The 20,260-nt window shown below is 48.3% G+C and overlaps 1 protein-coding gene across 14 annotated transcripts in view; it reads right to left on the bottom strand.

Moving 5' to 3' along the window:
* The window catches only part of NFASC (neurofascin), a 70,812-nt gene extending 51,100 nt beyond the window's left edge, over positions 1-19,712 (bottom strand). For 11 of the 14 annotated variants that reach the window (XM_015885019.2, XM_015885030.2, XM_015885015.2 and 8 more), the window contains exon 1: positions 19,609-19,712. The gene's annotated coding sequence lies outside the window, so the exon portion shown is untranslated. Of the gene's footprint in view, positions 1-11,569; positions 11,711-18,867; positions 19,146-19,608 lie in introns of those variants that run through there. The other 3 variants (XM_015885018.1, XM_015885010.2, XM_032449253.1) reach the window with 3 other exon arrangements.
* Positions 19,713-20,260: the final 548 nt, after the last annotated feature.

Genomic DNA, 20,260 nt, shown 5'->3' with positions numbered 1-20,260 from the left:
ATTACATTAAAAAGATAAATAAAGTTATCTGGAAGGCTGCTTGAATGACCAAGTCTGCATCTCTCAGGACAACTGCAGTTTCCTTTGCTGGGTAACCAGTTTTCCTTGCCCTTTGCACACGTGGATCCTGATTACAAGCGGGGAATCACAGGAGGGGAATCATTAGCTCTCCTCTGTGCCCCCTCAGCCACTCACTGAGATGTAACTGAGCTCCATCACCTGCACACCAATGGCTTTACAAAGCTTCGCCTAAAGTACTTCCCCCTCACCCATATCAACAGCTGGTGAGGTGGAGCTGGTGGTCTACACACCTCCCACCCACCCACAACTCTGTGCTGGCCCCATTCCCACTGCCTGTCCACAGCCTCAAAGCTCAGACAGCCTTCAACAACAGACAGCGTGGCATCACCCATCACAGCATCAAATTCACACTTCATTTATTACCCCCCCAAGAAACAGCCTTTGCTCAGAGCTTGCAGGGAAACACCACCCAGCAGTGCTGCCTTTTTGCACATTTCCTAGCACGTTTTTGCATTACACCCTATGAAATTCTCACCATCTGCTTTCTTTTTATTAAGACCCCTTCTAAACTGTAACAAGTTAATTGGTAGAAGCACTTGGCTTCTGTATCATGGAGTTGGCAACAAAGCTGCTTTTAACCTTCAGGGCTGAGTACAGGATACAAATTACTTGCTCCCTATGCCAGAAAACACTATAAGGTTATACATACAGAAGGATGAGGTTGGTGTTTGGTCTTTAAGTATCACCAATAGTAGGTGATATCCATACCCAGTCAACAGCATTGGAAAATGGGAAGATAAATCAACTGGTTTGTAAATCTGGGAAGGCACTGGAACAACACAGGCTGGAGATAGGAAACACGTGTCCTGCAGATCCCAGCAAGCACTGATCTCCTGTCACTGACACGAGCTGTAAGCAGGGGGAAAAGTTCACTGGATAAATAGTGGAATTTAAGCAGAAAACAAAGGAGAATTTAAATATTCAGCTCTTCAACTGTCTCATCTCGAATTCATCCAGCCAAGCTCTGCACTATGGAGATGAACTGCTGCAAGCGTTAAGTGCAAAACATCAGCGTAAAAGCCATTAACACGCAGCAGCTGACAAGCAACAAGGGGTAGGGAGGCAAGACTGGGAACCAGGGGCTAAATCAGCAAGATTCTTGATTTCTACATGCCAAAGCTTGAACAAAAACACCACTCTGGTTATACAGTCAAACACCCAATTGCCCTTTTTGCACAAGTAGAGGAGGAGCCACCAGGTTGGGCAGCACTGGAGATCACCAGCACAGGTAGCATCCCTATGGACCCATCCCTGTGTCTCCATCCCAGGGCTGCATCCCCATGGCACCATCTCCATATCCCCATTCCAGTGCTATGTCCCCATCCTATGGCCCTGTCTCCATGTCCCCAGCCCAGTGCTGTGTCCCTATTCCATTGCTGGTGGCCCCATCCTGGCTGTGATCCATTTGGCAGCTGTGGTTCTGCTGGCGTGGACACCTCTTACACCCAGCCATGGTTTTCACAACCCGTTTCCCAGGCTCCCAGCTCAACTTCACCCAGGACAAAACACCATCTAGAAATGCAGAGCGTGTTTCATGCTGGCTGAAGCAATATGGAAAATAGTAGATGTTTTTTTGGTTTGGGTTTTTGTTTTTTAAGCATGGTTTTGGAAAGAGTTTCTTTCTCTTTTCCTCTGGCACAAACGCTGCTGAGGCTTTCCAGGCCTCCAGACCATTTGAGCACTGAAGGAGTTGTGTAAGCTTGTTTTGTGCACTGACTTTGAGACTGGAACTGAACCCAGAGTAAAGCTACACACTCACTTGTGATTTTAGAGGTTCATGTTGGATATTAGGGAGAATTCCTTCTCTGTATTGGCTGCCCAGGGAGATAATGGAGTCTCCATCCCTAGAGGTGCCCAAGGAAGATGTGGCAGCACTGAGGGATGCAGTCAGCAGGCACAGTGGGATGAATTGGGGTTGGATTTGTTGACCTCAAAGGTCTTCCCCAACCCAAATGATTCTATGATGTCCACACCAATCCAACCACCTGCAGGACACGAGGGCTGATGCCCTGCTGCCATGGAGTTACATGCTCACATCCCCCTGAGAGTCAATGGCACAGAGCAGCCCAACCCACTTATGCATTTCTCCCCTTCAAGACATTGTTACAGACTCTGATAACATGAGCATCGTATGCATTAAAGAGAACCACATTAAAAAACCATCTCTCCCCAGAGATATTTTCACAGCTCGTTTATTAAACCCCCTCAAAGAACAGAGGGGAAAAGCCAGCTCCAATTGTTCTCAAGCCACAACAAGGGATGAGAGACGCTGGGTTTTGCCTCCTGGTCTTGCTGCTGGTTTCACTCCTAATGAACCAAACCGCAATGCAATGCCCTTATCGCATGAGCAGCTTTAACACCAGCATGAACAAAGGGAGAACAGCCACCAGATCCCTTTGGGCTGAACCCATATCCCCCAGCTGCAGCCTCACATCACAGCAGAAGGTGCCAAGGGACTCCTATTAATAAGCTCCAGCTCCAAGCAGGGCCATGTGGGATTTATACAATAGGGCTGTCCCAGGAGGAGAGATGCTCTCCTGGTTGATCCCAACCCGCATTCACTTGGCCAACCCTTCCCAGCACCTCCACAAATCACCCCATGCAATCACTGCAGAGCCCACAGATGCAGCTCAATGCAAACCTAAGCTTTTCTTTCTTTCCCCACTGCTAATGACCTCACAATTACAAACAGCTGGTTATTTTTGCTGGATTGCTTTTTTCCCCCCCCTTTTGTAAAGCATTCTTTGCAAAGCATAATGGAAAACGTCAGGCATTTTCCAGGAATTTTCAGAACAGAGAAAGTTTGGCGCTTTGAGAACAGCTGAAAGGGTTGCAATTAGCTTAAGAACAAGCAACTATCTATTCTGGGTAGCAACCTCAGGAGCCGTCATCTGGCATCCAAACACACACCATGTGACAAGTGGATGCCAAGCAGTCAGAGCCTCCAGTCAGAGCCTCCCTCCAGCTCAGGCATGCATACAATTCCCATAATGTCTGCCTTCCAGCCTTCACTCCAGCCCAAACCTGTAACCCTTTGTATTCTTTACATCCTCTGATTTAAGAAGGCTGCAATGGAGCACGCTGTGAGACTGGATGTAAAGGTTGCCACCGCTGTGAGTTTAAAGTGAGGAGCAAAGTCACTAAGGAGAAACTGGGGGCACAAACACATCATGGATTGATGCATCTCAGCAAACAGATGGGCAGCATTATATTACAGCAGCGCTAAACCCCAAGCAGCCACCTCAGCTACCAACTTTGCACTAGCAAAAGCTTCGCACCTTGAGACAGATGAGAGATGTGAGCTTTAATAAATAGGTATTTCTATGCAGGAGCAGCACTAAAGGCACTCACAGCACGTAGGGATCAGAGCAGCAGGACCAGGGCTGCCATGAGCAGAGCTTTGCATCCCAGTGTGTGCCCATGGCAACCCACACTCATGCAGATGCCTATGGGAAGGGGAAGGAGGGGAGCATGGTCCCCACCTCAAAAATTATTCATGAGTAATTAGTGAGAGCTACAACAGCCCCTCAGGCTCCTCCCTCCCAACTCAGACACAGCACATCCTATCGTACATCTTCTTTTGTTTAAATGTGGCAATAGGGTTTGATGGAATAGAGGCATCAGTGGTTTTGGATTATGAGATTGGGTTGTCCAAAGCAACATTTCCTGAGCCTCCCATTTGGGAGCAGCCAGGCAGAGGACGTTGCTCTCTGCTCCCCTTAGCAAAAGGCCATTCACTCACAAATAAGAAAGGAAAAAGCACTTGGTTCCAATGGAAGGACTGAGTTCTGCTGTCTATACAGTGGTTGGGAATCCAGGGGTCTCCTTCCCATTTCCACCACAGCCCAAGCAGCCTTCCTGGTCCTATGGATTGGAGCCACTTTCCCCTTCCCTCTGCCCTAACAGGCAACCATCCTCTCCTGGGATCCCATCCCACATCCAACAGCCACATTTCAGCCACTTTATGCTAATTATTTCCTATATACTCTTATGCAAATTCTTCCTACAGAGAGAGAGATGGCGTGCAAATGTATTTGCCATCCTTCGAGTCCCAGCAGTACAATCATCTTTTCACATCAGCCCCTACACATGCCTGTCCCCATCCCATTTGCTAATGACACGCTGCAGGGCCATGGGGAGGCTCTGTGCATTGTACCCTTCCCACCCCACGGTGCTGATGGCTCAGCATGATCTGTGGGGTGTAATTCTGAGCTGCCTTTCACTGCTGTGGTTGCAGCGCATGGTTATGACATGGAAGGAGAAACACACAAGGTGGCAAAGCTGAGCTTACCCCAAAGCTTTGGTTCCTGTGTTCCCAACTTGAGATGCTTCATGAGCTGGAGGGAGGGAGGTGTCAGACTCTGAGCTGCACACAGGGGAACTAATCTGCAGGTGAATGTGAGTCCATGAAGACAATCCGTAGCAGATGTCTCATGGAGCACACTGAAAACAAACTGGCAGTGAACACTGCTGTTGCTATTGAGGCTATTAGGATAGGTTTCCCAGCCAACCTTTTGAGAGCCTTTCGTATTAAATCAGCTCAAATTACAGCAACAGACAGGTGAGGTTGATGCATACAACTCGACACAGCATCACCAGAGCAACCTGGCTGCAATTACACCCTAATCATCCAACCCTGGGGGCTGTGTCACCAACTGGAGCAGTGCTCTGAGGAAAGGGTGCATTGATGAGCCAGGGAGAAGCAAAGTGCATCGTCCTCCTTGTGCATGGCAGCACTCAGGTCTGGATGGAGGCAAGCAGGGAGGCAGCTTTCCAGGTCACCAACGAGCATTCTGCATTCCTCTGAATGTTTTCTGGGGGTCTCCAGAGCCCAACAGCCCCCAGCAAGGAGGGGTTGAGCAAAGCAGACAAAGCCTGCCATTAAATAGTAATGAAAACACTCGGTGCAGTTAGTGGAAGAGGACACTTATCACCTCCCCAAGGAGTTTCAATCCTGACTCATGCCCGGGGCTTTAATACCTCCTGCTATTGCTTTAATACCTCCTGCTATTGTTTGAATACCTCCTGCCATCACCTTGGGGCTCAATGCCTGTGTCCTGGGTTTGGGGAGGAACAAAATCCCTCACACTCGGACACAGCTCAGACCCAAACAAAAGCACAGCACTGCATGAAGGACTAGGATGCACCTGACTGCCATGGGGTTGCACCCAGAACACTGCAGGTCCACCATCTCCTTCTGCAAGGAGAGGCTCTTTAATAACACGAATAGCCAGAGTCACTCTTTGATATCTTGCGCTATAGCTCGGGGCTACAAGAGGAGCATCCCTAATCGAATCTAGCTGTGCATGTGTGATCGCTGGTTTTCCCACCAGCAGAGGGACGGGCTGCTTCCATCCGGCACAGCGCCAGCCCCGAGAGCAGGAATGGGGAGGGGGGGACTTGGGGGGCCACGCGTCATCCCTGCGCAACTTGGGAAGGGCTGGAAATCGGGCAAGTCGAAAGGCGCTGTGATCACAGATACGAGACCGTCTGCTCAGGCTCCTCCACCTCCCACCACCAGTTTCATCGTTCCCCAATTCAATGCCTCCCTCTCCAACCGGCATCGCAGAGCATCCCTCCCTCTCCACCCTCCCCAGTCCTGCCTGGCACGGGGCTGTGCTATCTCCACCCCATCTCTGCAAGCAGAAGGCACAATAGCACTTATTAACAACCACAACACTTCTCTCCCTGCTCTCGCTGGATTTCCCCCATGAATAAGGCAGGAGCAGCGGTGCAGGACACTGCCCACTCTGTCCCCGGCCACCCCCACGCCAGCAGGGAGGGGGCTCGGTGCCAGCCAGGGCCAGTCCCCACGTCCCCGGCTGTCAGCACCACCGGCTGCTGCTTCCAGATGCGGTTTCCTTTTGTTCCAGCCTTGCTGAGAGCTATGTGACATCCTCAGAGAGCACAGCTCCCCATCCCAGCTTCCAAACCAGAGATTTCAAAGCACTTTCACCACTAATTTCAGCACTATTCTCCCCCCTTGCCACCAGCAGCAGCTCATTTTGCAGTTGAGGAAACCAAAGCAATGAGGATGCTGAAGGGTGAGATGAATCCCAAGGAACCTCAGCACCCAACACACTGATCTGAGCATTGCTCAGGTTGCTGGGATTCGGCTCTACTGCTCTCAATCTCACAGTGCCAGAGGGATTTCAGGAGAGCATCCCCTTGATTCTATAGCCACAGCCCTGCCCAAAAACAAGGATGCTGCCAAGAACACTGCAAAGAACAAGATGAAGCCTAAAAGTACAAAGGCTAAACAAGGGAAGCCAAGAAGGAGAGCACACACTCCAGTCAGTATCTCCCATGCACCATAAGACAACAGTGCAGCAACACCTGAGCAGCACTCAAACACTGCATGGGAACACAAATAGAGCAGAGCTGCTTGGCTCCCCCAACCCTTCTGCTGAATCACTTACTGCATCACCGGCACCGCTGCTGGGCAGTTTTGCTTTGGTCCCTTGCAATGCTCAAGCCTGAGATGCAGAACATCAGCTGCAAGCTCAAATCGCACAGCATTGCCACTCACTGAAGGCATTCGGAGCCAGCGAGCTGATAATTACCTCCCAGCAGGTTTCAATGCAGCCCAAACCAGCCTTGCCCTGCATTAATTAACGGCACCTCCAGCAGCCTCAGTGCTTTTCTGCCAGCCAGACTCCAGCTGCTGAGGGAGAAACGCTTTCCCCTGGGATGGGGGTGGTTGGGTGCAGCCATACCCAGTGAGGGGAGGGCAGGACAGCCTGTACCAGCACATAGGGACATGTGCATTATTCCTTTTTGAATGGGGAACTGGAAGCTCTCTCCCCACCCAGTAAAGCTTCCCTGGCCCACGCTTCTGCCAGCTGTGGGTGGAAAGCACTGAACACTCACATTGAGCTTTCAGGTCAGAGTTCACATCCACCACCGTGATCCAAGATAAGAATAAACCTGACATTATTCTTCATTCCAGCCCCAAAATCTGCATCTCAGATACTTTTCAGGCTCCTTTGCCTTCATGGTCCATCCTGTGTTTTACTGTTTCCCCCCCTAACAGCAAATCCCAGCTTTTAAAGAGGCGACCACAAAACATTGCAGAGAGGTGATTTAATTAAAGAAATGGGCACAGTCTGCCTATGCAGCCCAGTTCCACTGGTAATTAGGAAACAGATGGGGGAAGGAGGTGGGGGAGAGGGGAATCTTTGTTAGGTTAATTGTCTGAAGTCACTAAATGATATATAGGTGGCCTGATTTCCCCGGAGGGTTAAACACAAACTTACATATGGACTTCTGCAGAGAATAGAGATGGGGGGGTTCCCAGCAAAGGGCAGAAGAAGATTAAGACTAATCAGGCAAGAACAGAAGTGATAAACCCCTGAAATAAACAAAGCTTCCCTTTGTATCTTCAAATGAGGAATCGACCAATCTGATCCACAACTTCATTACCATCTTATTTAAATGCTATTTCCATTTCCCTGATTAAACGGGCATAAATAGTGCTGTCTTTGTGGCTCTGGCTGTCCTGCAGTGTGCTGTGCTGGGGGGGGCTGAGCTTCAGCAGTGCTCAGCAGCACCTTTATAAGGAAACACTTCAGTTCTGCTTCCCAGAGCCTGAAGGTGCCCTCTAAGAACAACTCCCAGCTCAGCTGTACCAAGAGCTCAATATTTCAGAGCAAACACCGTTTCACAGCTCCCCTCTCACAAGCATTTGCTATTAAAGCTCACTGGATGCGATGCCAATGGGTACATCCTTATCTCCATGAACAAGAGCACACAATTCCCCCCAAAACACTGCTGCAAAACTTACCCTTCAGTAGCAATTACAGCCCTAATAACTGTGAGCTGATCAGTGTTTTATTTGTGACAGCTAATTTAACAACAAGCCCAATGAAACTCAGTCTAAATAATGCCCCAGATCCTTTCTCCCCCATGAAAAGGCATCATAACCACCATGAATAGATCTCAGCCCAATTCCACTGCTGTGTTTCTCATTAACCCAGCATAGCTGCTGAGATAATTACATGGGTAGCCTCGCTGATCCAGATTATTCAGATTGGGCAATGGCCCAGGGGCAAGCCAGCAATCCCAAGCACATTTCTGACCACAAAAAGCATTGGGGAGGGGGGCTGAAAATGAGAAGGATAAGGGGTGAGTGCAATGGGGACAGCAGGACTCTGGCCTTGAAACCATGAGCCCCATCTTTCCCATTTGATTCATAGAATCATAGAGGTTGGACAAGATTGTCAACTCATCACTACTATGCCCTGTAAGCCATGTCCCCCCATTACTTCTGCCTCTGCTTTCCTCATCATCCAGACAACGCTTTCCTGCTCTCTGATGAAATTAAAACACGATCTTGTGGAGTAAACCCTGAATAGCTAAAGTAAGAACTGAGATGAAAAAGTGAATTAATTCAGCCCACACAAATGCCTGATGTAGATCCTCACCTGAACCATTCTAATCCCAAAGAAACCAAACACAACATAGGGCTGTGAAGCTGCAGTGTCCATGTAGTGTCCCTAGTGATGCTTCCCTGCCCCCAAACACTCTGCTGTCCATCCACATCCTGAGCTTCATGGCTCCCATAGGACAAACCATGGAGCACATCAGCACCATCACCCTCAGAGGACCAAAGCATCCCTACTTAATCCAGCAGCAGGATGCTGCCAGAGTCTTGGGTATCAGTTTCCCATCATGGCAGAGATCAGCTGCTTCTGATGGACTGGAAAGAGAACACAATGCAGGGGTGGGCTTCACAAGGTGCTGGACTCAACTGTGCTATGGGTGGTCAGAGTCAGGGCTCGTTGCCAGCAGAAATAATCCCTGCTCAAAGATGAACGAAGTCACCAGGGATTAACTCAGTATCTCTATTACTTGATGGTGGGGACAGCACTAGCTGCAGGGCTGGGAGGTGGGGAATAATGAGGACAAGCAGAAGCTCCCCAAGGAAGAGAAGACATGCTCTTTTTTCATGATCCTTGAAATCCCATTGATTGCTTATGGGCTTGTACTGAACAGGAAGAGACTGCAGTTGCTGGTTCTTCCTTCCCCCCCAGGGTAACCCAAAGAGGCCTTTAGAAGCAGTAAGGGATACCCAGCAGGGACAATTAGCTGCTGGAAAGGAGATGGGATTCTGCATTCATGGTGTGGGTGCCCACAAACAGCATCCAAGGGCAGAGAAAACCCTCAGCTCCCCCACCCAGCATAGACTTGGTGAGAATCCAGCAAGGTTTCTGACCAGAATAAACTAACAAAATACCTCTTCTTCTGCTTTTGTCCTGAAGGAAATCACGCAGATATTTTCCAGTATTGGGGCTGTTTCCTCAGGTTTATTTTCCTGCTTTCCCTCCTTATTGGACTTCTTTCAGACTGCCACTATCCAAAGAGATGAGGCACGAGGAACAAGCAGGACCCCAGGAATCTCATCTTACCCCTAACTGAGGCAGGAGAGGAGGTGATTTGCCTTCAGCTCCTCTCCAGGAAGAAGATGTCTTTCATCTGCCTGATTAACTCTTCAGGCTGCATTCTAAAAACCCTCCAGAAGTCCCAATTAACAGCTTCATACATTTCTAGCCTGCACTTGAACCACTGCTGCTCTACTCCTAGAGTCCCAGAGGCAGCTATGTGCTCATTTCAATTATATTTGAAACTCATTACACACCATCTCTGGCTGCATCAGCGTGCAGTTCTTCAATCCAGCATCCCTAGCAGCAGAGCAGGACTTGAAGGCTTCTTGCACCCAAAAGGCCCCAGAGAATGGGGCCTCAGCCCCAGGACACATCTGCACAGGGTGCTGAGGTCACTGTCTTAGCAGAAGATAACAGCTCGTGCTCTTATAGCAAGTGAACTTGGGCCTGTGCTGCTCTGTCTGGCAGTAGAAGGATGGAGCCACAGCTGCCAGCACTGGGCTATAATTAGGTACAAGCACATGCTGATGGCAGCCAAATTCCAAAAGCCTTTCTTTTGCCCTCTAGAGCCCAATGCTGAAGATGTCTATGGATTTGTCACAGATTGCAGTTCAGAAATAGAAAGACGATGGCACACATTGCTCCGAGCTGTGCAGTCCCTCTCAGCACCAGGACAATTAGGGTTTTACCCGGATGTCAGATTCATTTACCTGAGACCAGAACTGTGTTCATCCTAAAGACAAACCTCACAAGCAAAGGCTCCCAGCAGCCCAAACCCAGAGCTGAGCCACCACGACATCATCCCCATGTGACATCTGCTCAGCGCTGCCCACCCCATTGTGGGAGGTAATTGCACCATGGGGCTCCATCTGCCTTCCCACATCTCAACATCTGCTCAGAATCAATAGCAGGGAACATCGCCAGCACAGCTCAGACCCCACTCTGCTGAACAATAGTCAGAGACTGCACTTCCAATGCAGAGCTGCAGCTTTCTGCTTGCTGGCACGCAGCTTTGCAGCTGTGCATGTACCATACCCCATTCCTGCTCTTTGCAAGACCTCCTTCTGACTGAGAACCAAGTTTTGCTGCAGATTGTTTGACATCTTGAGGTCATCAAGTCATCAAATTGTTTGACATCCTGACTTGAGGCAGGAAAGGGCAGCATTTTCATGCATCCAGCAGCCGCAGCATAAATACTCTGTGCTAACCCAGTGCTTCCTTTTAGAAGCCCTCCAGGTTTCTTGACACGAGGAGAAACACAAGCCAGCCCTTGCAATGTGAATATTGCTTGGAAATAGCACCCAGCCTGTCCTCACCAAACCATGAGGGAAAATATGGCCTCACACTGGCAGGGCAAGGGAATGGGGCTATCTGGGATCTCACATCCCCAGATGGCACCACTGCTGCTTGCCCAAGCACCCTGTGGCTCTGCAAAGCTATGAAAGCCAAACCTCCCCCCACACTGAGGACAACCAGGAGGCTGGGAAAGGGGATGAATGCCCAGTAAAACTGGTCATTTTAGAGGCCTGCATCTATGAGGGTTTCCAGAACCCGGCTCTATTTTCTGCTAGGAGATCCTTTGATTGAGCATCTTTGCCAGCTGCAGCACAGGGAGGGCAGTGCTTACCCCCAGCATAACTACACACAGCAGTGCCAAGAACTTCTCAGCATCCAAGCCCTAACTGGATAGCATTAGCTCCATTATGCTCTCTGCCACCACAGGCAGTCCAAAGCCATCCTTAAGTCAAGTCACACCACTCCTGCCTAAGCATGTCAGGGATTATACACTGAAAAGTTCATTAGTGCCATTTCCCTGCTTATCACAGCCTGAGCCAGGCACAATGAGCTGGTCAGCAGCGAGGACACCATCCCAGGCTATGCTAAGTGAAAGTGACATACTGCTGCTCACTGCGTGGCGGGTGGCTGGAGCTGACACCATGTATGTACTGTCTGCCTCAAACACGAGGATGATGCTAATCTCTGCCTATGATACACACACACGTTGGTCAGTGTAAGTGAAATACCATCCCATGACAGCAACCTGCTGCAGCACTTCCTCCAACAGAAACCATGTACACAGAAAAGATAATACTGGCAGCTTTTACCTTACACAGATGTAGTTTTAAAACAAGTTCTGCTGATACCCAGAGAAGTGGAGCAGAGACTTTTCAGCCACGCAGTAGATTCAACAAGTTGCAGAAGCGACAGGATCTTCTTCCCACCCAAGGAATCCCACTCCTGGCTGTCCACACATTGCCAGCTCCCTCCCTGACATCAGCAAACAGAAGCCTACATCATAAAGCACAGGGAACAGCATGGAGGTGACCTACTAGAGCTTTCTGAGAACAAAGGAAGAAGACTCTCCATCAGCACAGGGAGAAGAAAATGCCATTTAAAACCAGACAGTGCTCTGACAAAGGCCAGATTGAATGAAGACTAAATGAGAACCGGCAAGCTGACATTTGAAAATGCAATTAGCTGCCTTGTAAAACCACCCTGGTATCTTATTGTTAATTATATGTTTGCTCAGCCTAAGAGGCAATACATTTAAGTTCCGTTCTCAGGCTCTTCTGCTTTGACTGGTCCCTTCAACCAAGATCTGTGCTCCTCCCACCCCACTCTACCTCATGAGTTAAGGTGAACCCGACTTCCACAAGAGGACTGTGCTATTCTGCATTACGTAACTGCCATTATAAACATGATTTCTGGGAGGCATTTAGAGGAGCAAGTTAATTCTTAAGTTAAGAATAACTGGATGCCATGGAGAGCTGAGAATGAATTAGGTTTGCATGTACATAGTTCCAGGACAGTGCCATGATTCCCTAGAACTGAGGATCCAAACACTGTGCTTAGTTCATCTAACCTCCTCCTGCAGTAATTATTTATTCTTACCCAAGTCCCTGACTCCTCTCTTAATTGAGATTAAGTTGTCTTTTAAACGTATTAGTGTGGGTCACAGACCAGGGCCGTTTTAAGGACATGAGCATAAATCACATTTGATTGTCCTGCAGAACAAGCTAAGGGGAAGGAAGAAACATCAGAGCTGAGCAAACATAGGATCTCCCAGGTAAAGAACCTCACTGGAACATTTAGAAAGCAAAGTCTCCCCATCTCATCTCTTGGCACTCACAGAAACCAGTCCCACCCACATTTGAAAGCCAAAACACTGTTAAAAAGTGGTTCTATTTGAAGAGAAAGGTTGGGGTAGTGAGGCAGACCAGCAAACAGCAGAACATTAGATGCAGCATTAAAGAGAAGTCTGCTATACTGAGCTCATGCCAGATTAGCCTCACAGCTGTCACTGTGGTCAGGAGATTTCAGACGAGGTCAACCAAAATACATAGCCATGTACCCAGCTGCTGATGTGGCCAGAAAATAAAACTCTGTTGGCCTTGGCATCTGGGTACCAGATCTGTCAATGAGAGATGTCAGCCTGGGATATGTCACACAATACTTTGAAGGACACTTGATACCGCACACACGTTTGTCTTGTAATAAGCACAGCCCATGTATTTTGTATCAACTAACACACGCATGGCTTAATCCAGCTTTGCTGGGCACAAGGGAGGGACTTCTGTTTTGAAACTGCAGCCTTAGATAGTTTATGTTAAAAATCCAAATTTACTAGATGGAATGGAAGAAGGAAATAGGATTATCAATTTATTAAGTAGATTGATTTGATACAGTTTTCAAGTGATTTTTCTCAGCTCACACTCATACAAACAGCTTCACTGCTGAGGGCACCACATCCTACCTAGCCACACCGGTCTGAATTTGCAATGGGGGAAGTAAAAACAAGCCAAGACTTCAGTTCCCAGCCTCTCTGTAAGACTTGCAATTCAACTGCAGACAGACAACTCAAAATGACTGCCAAAGCATGGTCTGGGGGCATGGCAGATGCGTCATGAAAGCAGAGCTTCACAGGTCCCATGCATGCTGTCACACATGCATGGTTACAAAGACTCGCTTCTCTCACTCTCCTTTCTCTCCCACTTTGCCTGCACACATCTGTGAACACGTCACAGGGGTTCGAACAGAAGCCAATGAGCTTGTAACAAGAAGTCTTTGTAGCTGGGTCTGTTAGGAATCTGAAAGCAAGATTTCACGAATCCTGACACCATTTAAGTGACAGCAAGAAAGGGAGCTTTTTCTATGCCCTTAACTCAATAAGGGTACAGCTCAGCATACAGATGTGTCTTTATCAACTGCTGAGCCATGCTGTGCTGTTAGGCATATTAGTAACTCTTCCAGCTATCACAAACAGAGCTGTGTAATTAAATGCAAGGCAGCTGGTGGTACCATACCCTACTGTGGAATTGTTAAGAGCTCACAGAACAAGATGCAGGCTGACTCCCAATACTAATCATCTAAATTGCTTGAGGTACAGTGACATTTCCACCACCCATACACCAGAGCACAGGCAGCTCCTCATTAACTGAGCAGGCTATAAGTAAAGATTCTAGGCTTGGGTCAAGAGTCAGGGATGGTCTTCACCTTTTCAGTGTATTGTGTGAGAAGGCAGTGCTGTAATTTCTTTCCCTCCCTCCCCCCATCCTGCCCCCAGGCCATGTAAATATCCAATAAAAGCTTCTTCACAGTTACATGAGGGATGGCAGCCAGCCTATGTACAAGAGGAAAAGTGTTTGAAGTGACACAAAGAGGAAGGGGTCTGGTTTTTGTTGGTAGAAACCCTTAAGGCAATGTATCACAAAACAATTCAGTCTGGTAAGGACCACAGCAGGTCATCTAATTCAACCACCTGTTGAAAGCAGCATCAGCTGTAAGGTCAGACAAGGCTGCTCAGCATTTTATCAGCACACAGATCTTGAAAACACCCATCTAATGAGGATAGAAGCTGCCCAGCCTCTCCAAGTAACCTTTTCTACTTCTTGAGAGTATGCTTGTGAAGGAGAGGGCATCCTTCATAGATTAACCCGAGTTAGAAGGGACCTATGAATATCAGCAAGTCCAATTTCTGTCTCCACACAGGACAACCCTAAATTCAAACCATAAATCTGAGCTCATTGCCCAAACTCTCCTCAAACTCTGGTAGGCTGGGTGCCGTATCTTGGCATCCAACCACCCTACCATCCATTTTTCCCCCCATCTGACATCCATTTGATAACACTAATTTCGATCCATTCCTATTACTCCTTCTTATTGCTGCTTATGGAATGGGGAGGCTCGGCGGCTTCAGCACCATGGAGAGCGGCAGCGGCGCTCCGTGCCAACCTAAGCAACCCGAGCTCCTTATCTACAGGGTAAGAGTACCAGCCTGTAACAGCTGTTTTAAACCTTGAATCATATGAAATGTCGAGTGAAATTGCAGAATAAAACCCCAGTGGTTCAGCAATCTGCCTTTTTGCCACGTCTGTGGGATGGTCGGCCTGCAATTGCTTTGTTGGCTTGACTTGAATATGAGTTATTCACTTACTGTCAAATGATTTATTACCTCACACTGCCTTCTTCCTTGCTAAGCCTGCATCATTATTTAATCACATTTCCCGGTTAAAATTAGGGGAATGGGGCACTCTCTGGGGCTCACAGCATAGTCTATGGCTTCGTTGGCCTCCAGTGAGTATCTATATGTTAAGTAGTATTAAAATCTTGAAGAGCAGTGAGGATACGTCCTATTTGTGCATCCAAAACACACAGACAACATCAGGACAACAACATTAGAAGAAGGATTTACATGTTTGTCCAAGAGCATTTCTTTCTGAGTAATGCCTAGAAAATAAAAGCTGCTTTTCCTGCTTAAGGAGCAACTACTTAATACAAAGGAAAGACGTGAGCGACAGGTTAGTGCCTCAGGTAATCTGCCTCAGTTTCAGAAGCCCTGCATTTTCCTCTTAACTCGGAGCTATTTGAGGTCACGAGAAAGAAAAAGTCAACATTTCATTACAGGAAGGAGATTTTGTGACATTTCTTTGCCGATTCAAGAAGCATCCGATCCATCTCACAGCTCACAATGCAATTGCCAGCCCTGCCCATCTGTGCCAGGGCATTTCAGGAGGAAGAAAATATGCAGGTTGACAGTGAGATGGCATCATGCTTGCTGTGACTTTGAAAGTCTGTAGGAACCTATCACTCCCCATGCTGGAAGCCTACAAAACCTACTGTCAAGGAGGCATAAAATAGGAGAAAGCCTGCCAGGAATTAAAACAAACCTCTATGGCTAAATATCTTGCACCAACACTCTGGGTTATGTTTCTTTTAATGTTGGCATCAGTAAGGCTCAGTGTTTGCTTCCGAAGGTGGATGAGCAGCATCAAGGACAGACAATGCCAAGTGTTCATCATTTGTACCTACATTTGTCTTTGAACATGTGATTAGTTGCTGCCTATAACAAGGCTCAGCAGAACCAGCTGGAGCAGGGCTGGCATAAGGTGAGACCACCATGGACTGCACAAGCTTTCATGCATGAAGCTGGCAAAGCCTCAAATACCACTGCAGACACCAAGACAGGAGAGTCGCACCAGGTTTGTACCTTGACTCTATAAAGAACCAACTTTATAGCACTGATATTTCTGTCAGCCTCAGAATTTAAGCAGCCTTCATGTCAGACCAAGTAAGAGAGACACAGCAATGCTAACAAAAGTCTCCCAGGTGCTGCTTTATGAAGGGGGATCTCCATTCCCTGCTCCTGAGGCCTGCATCCTGCTCTCCTGGCTCTGCCTGCAGTCAGGACAGGATGCTTTGCTCTCTGTGCCCTTGGGCTGGTCTCTAAATCACATCCTCAAGGCACAGTGAGAATAAAAGGAGCTGCATCAAGAGGATGGGATGAGGTCCAAAGGAACACAGACTGAGGAGCACTGAAGAGGCAAGGTGAAGATGGATCCCTGTATGTCATCCTCAGGAACTTCTAACCTGCTTTAGCCATGCAAGACCATCTCTGTTTATTTGGCCGCTAATCCTATGCCGCCTATCTTATTGACTAGGAATTGTGATCCCTATAAGCAGGGCTGAGGGCTAAATCCTCCTCTATTTTAATCCATAACAACACAGCAAGGTCTCTTTCAGTTCTGGATTTGAATGAAATAAATAAATAAAAGGAGGAGGGGGATTTTACTGAGCATAACAACAACTTCGAGCATGTTCACTCCAAGCTGTATCACTGCAATTATGCAACGACTACCCAGCACAGCAGAGGGTAAAAGCAAAAACAAAGTCCCAACCTGCTTCAGCAGACAGGGGAGGGGAAGAGCAGAAATCACCCAACAATATTTAAAATCAAGAGAATGCTTTTTGAAAGGAGTTGCCCACAGGGCAAGGAGACAAACCAGACCTCTCTGACAAGAACTGTAACTGAATACAACGCATGGTTTGGGCTGCCCGTTCAGTTTTAAGATACGAGGGAATATTATGATGAAGGCAAACTAAAGAAGAACAAAGATCCTTAATGGAAGCACCAGAGCTTATTTTTCCTTCTTGATTTCTCTTTTTTAAAGCCTCCTCCCATGCTTTCAATTCAAACTCAAGTGAAAACTGATTTTCTGTGTATAGCTTAGATTAATTTCTGTGTAGGTTTCCTTGCAAACTGATTTCACTTGAACAAGTAGATCTCTGCAGCTGCCTGGCAACTCCAGACCTCACTGAAGCCCTATAGGAATACAGCAAGGGAGCTCTGCCTTGTTGTTTGGGTTTATCTACTTAGAAAGGTTTGGTGCTGACGAGACTCCATACCATAATGCTACAAAGACAAATACATTAAAACCAACACATCAACATGCACGCAGAACATTCTACATTTCTACGAGCTCTTCAGTTTGCCAAGTCTGCATTTTGATAAAGAAACCCTCAAATTACCACATTTCTGCTAAATGGGGTTAAAGAGATGGGAAGAAAGGAGCCAAGGTACTCGGTGAGCATGAATAATTCACACAACAAGCTTGTCCCAAGGACATGAGGTCACCCAGCCGGGTCAAAACCAGAGCAGTGGAAGCAAGGATTGCTTCTGTTTAAAGTTAACACTACCCTCCCAAACTATTTACTATTTACTATGTTTACTATCTCCTATATTCCTGCTTCCTAAACCCCTTCCTCTTTCTCCCTCAATCCCAGGCACTGACATTTAGTGGGGTATAACCACACTAAGACCCCCTACCCATGGGCTTCATACACACAGCATCCTTGCAGCATCTCAGCCAGCCAGCAGGAACACAGGCATGAAGGATTAGGCCTTGTTTCTTGCTACTATAATTAAAGCTACATGACCACTTTTAATGCCTGTGCACTGCAGAAAGCCTTCATGGTGGCACTTTGCCAGCAGCAGCATCGATTATACACGAGCCCCACAAACATAAAGACAATTAGATCACAGCTAGGCAAATAATTCATTATGAATTAATACCATTTAAGAGCTCGGGATGTTTTCCATTTAATCATTAGCTGTGAGACAAGATGATTGGATTGACTGACTCGGTTTAAATCAGATCCCTAGCCACAACCAAGGCAACTAAAGTCATGGAACACCGAAGCCTCAGTAACCTCTGGAGCATCTTGTTGGGTGATTCTGGAGCTTTGCTGATCCCATAGGCTGCACTATCACACAGCTTTAGCTCAAACGAGACAAAGGCAGCCCCCAACCTCAACCCCAGCAAACAAAGTCCATTTTCAAACTTAACAACTCGAGCCCATCCTCAGTCAGCTGAGAAGGCCGCCATGCATTATTTATGTCGCACTCACATTACAGCCACACAACACAAAAAAGGAAAGTCAGCAAAGGTTCGGCCTGAAGGCCTTAAATAAAAAGAAGATGATGCTGATTTTGGGCAGTTCTCTTTGAGGATAGGCCATGCAAAGAAGTTGTCTGGAAACAAAGCAGTCACACTGGCAATCATTCGAGCCAAAGGACGGGCATTTTACAGATACACAACCACCAATAAAGGAGTCAGCATCTTAATAAAAGTCACCAGATTCTTGCTTTTGTCCTTAGAATCTGATAGGAGCGCCCTGGAAACGCTGACACCGCCATAGCATCCATCTTAAACCAGTCAGGCATCTGGGCTGGATTTCAATCTTCCAGTTTTTCTGCAATGTGTGCATCCCTCCGGCATTCTGTACTGCCTCTCAAAAAGCAGACAAACATCCCCGCCTGAATTTCACAAATGCTCAATAGCCCACATGCTTATTCCAAGGATCCGACCTTGAAAACCATCTCAAAGACAGCATTCAAAAGAAGAAAGAGAAACCAACGCGGGTAGCGAACCTCATGTGCCCACCCCAGTCCCAAAAGGGACAACCTCCCTCCATCCCCCCACCCCTTAACCCATATAACTCCCCCCCAAGTCCAATTCGGAGGCCTCAGCAAGACATAAACATGCATCCTCCCTGTGCTATGCTGTCTGAGGAGCAGCTGAGGCCACATTAGAGGATATCACCCTGTGCTCAAGGCAGACAGTACCTCTCTTTCAGGCCCACGGGACTCCCACCTCAGCCACAATAAAACACAACAGGGTTTTCTTCAGCCTCTACAGATCATTTCTGAGTATTTCCCGGAGATGGGGAACAGTTGAACCGCCCTTACAGCCAGAGTACAAATGATTCAGCACTTTCCCCACCTCCAGAAGCCTGATCGATAGCAGCGAGCCCTTCTGCAGGGCTCAGCCAGTGCATGCAGATCCACAGCACAGCATCACCAGGGCTGCTACTGCAGCATCACAGCCCAGGTGCTGGTGGAGAGGCCTCCCCGGTAAGGCCAGAGGAGGGGTTTCACCAGCCTTGGGTTTTCAAGAAGGGAGACGCGATTGTAGCTCTAAATATAGGGGGGAAAGGAGAAGCTCCACCCGGAGATTTGGGGTTGAAATATGCCCTGTCACCCCGTGTTCCCTACCCTGTCCCCCCCAAGCTGACACATCAGCGTATTATCGCTCACACAGACGCGATATCGTGACGTAAGAACAAAAAACCCCATCACATGCCCGAGCCCCGCACGCAGCATCCCCACCCCCATCCCCTTCCCATTGCAGTTTTGGCCCATTTCCGAGGAAAGGGGAAAAAAATTGAGAAGGGGGAACCCAGCAGGCAGCAAGATCCTAGATCTGTGGAGGTGATGAGGGAGTAAAGCAGTCCTAAAGCTCCGGCTGTGGCTGGGGGTACCGCGACCCTCCTCTCCCCCCCCACCCTCAAACCCGGCCCCTCTTACCCACACCGAAGCGCCGGGATCGCCGCAGCCGGGGATCGCCGCACCGCACTGCGCGCTCCCGGGCGGGCGAGCGCGCCCCCGAGGAGGAGGAGGAGGAGGCAGGAAAAGAGGGAGGAGAAGGGAGGGCAGGGGAGGGATTTATTAACGTTGCCGTTAATTAGCACCTGCAGCCCTCGCTGATGCTCAGCCCCCAGATTTCCCCACGAACACGAATAGGGTTTACCGACAGCGTCCAGGTTCAGAAGCTCTCCTCTGGGTTTTCAGGGGTGGAGGAGAAGGATTTCCGAGCACGAGAAGTCACTCGGATGTCATCCTTCCCTGTCCCGCACTAAGTGATGGTGCTCAGGAGCATCCCAGTTTGGCACCGGGCGAGGCGTCAGCTGGTGGCAATCTGCAGTCGGGTTCTTTCCTTCCTCGTGCCCCAGCAGAGGCTCCTGGTAACAGCACAGCACAGCCATCTCTTCAGTCATTTGCTTATCAGAAATGTCAGCTTAATTAAAACCTCCCCCCTCCCACCGAGGATGCGCTCACAGTGGGACCTGCCACTTCCCTCACCGTCCACTTTGTTGCCTGACAAAGAACTGCTGAGGCTGTGAGATTTCAATGCAGATACATCCTTCTGCAGGAGCACACTCCTCCTTATTGATTAGGG

Source organism: Coturnix japonica, chromosome 26, assembly GCF_001577835.2.
Source record: "Coturnix japonica isolate 7356 chromosome 26, Coturnix japonica 2.1, whole genome shotgun sequence".
NCBI lineage: Eukaryota > Metazoa > Chordata > Aves > Galliformes > Phasianidae > Coturnix > Coturnix japonica.
Note: the sequence above shows the minus strand (reverse complement) of the source record. Positions and strands in the feature narration are given on the sequence as shown.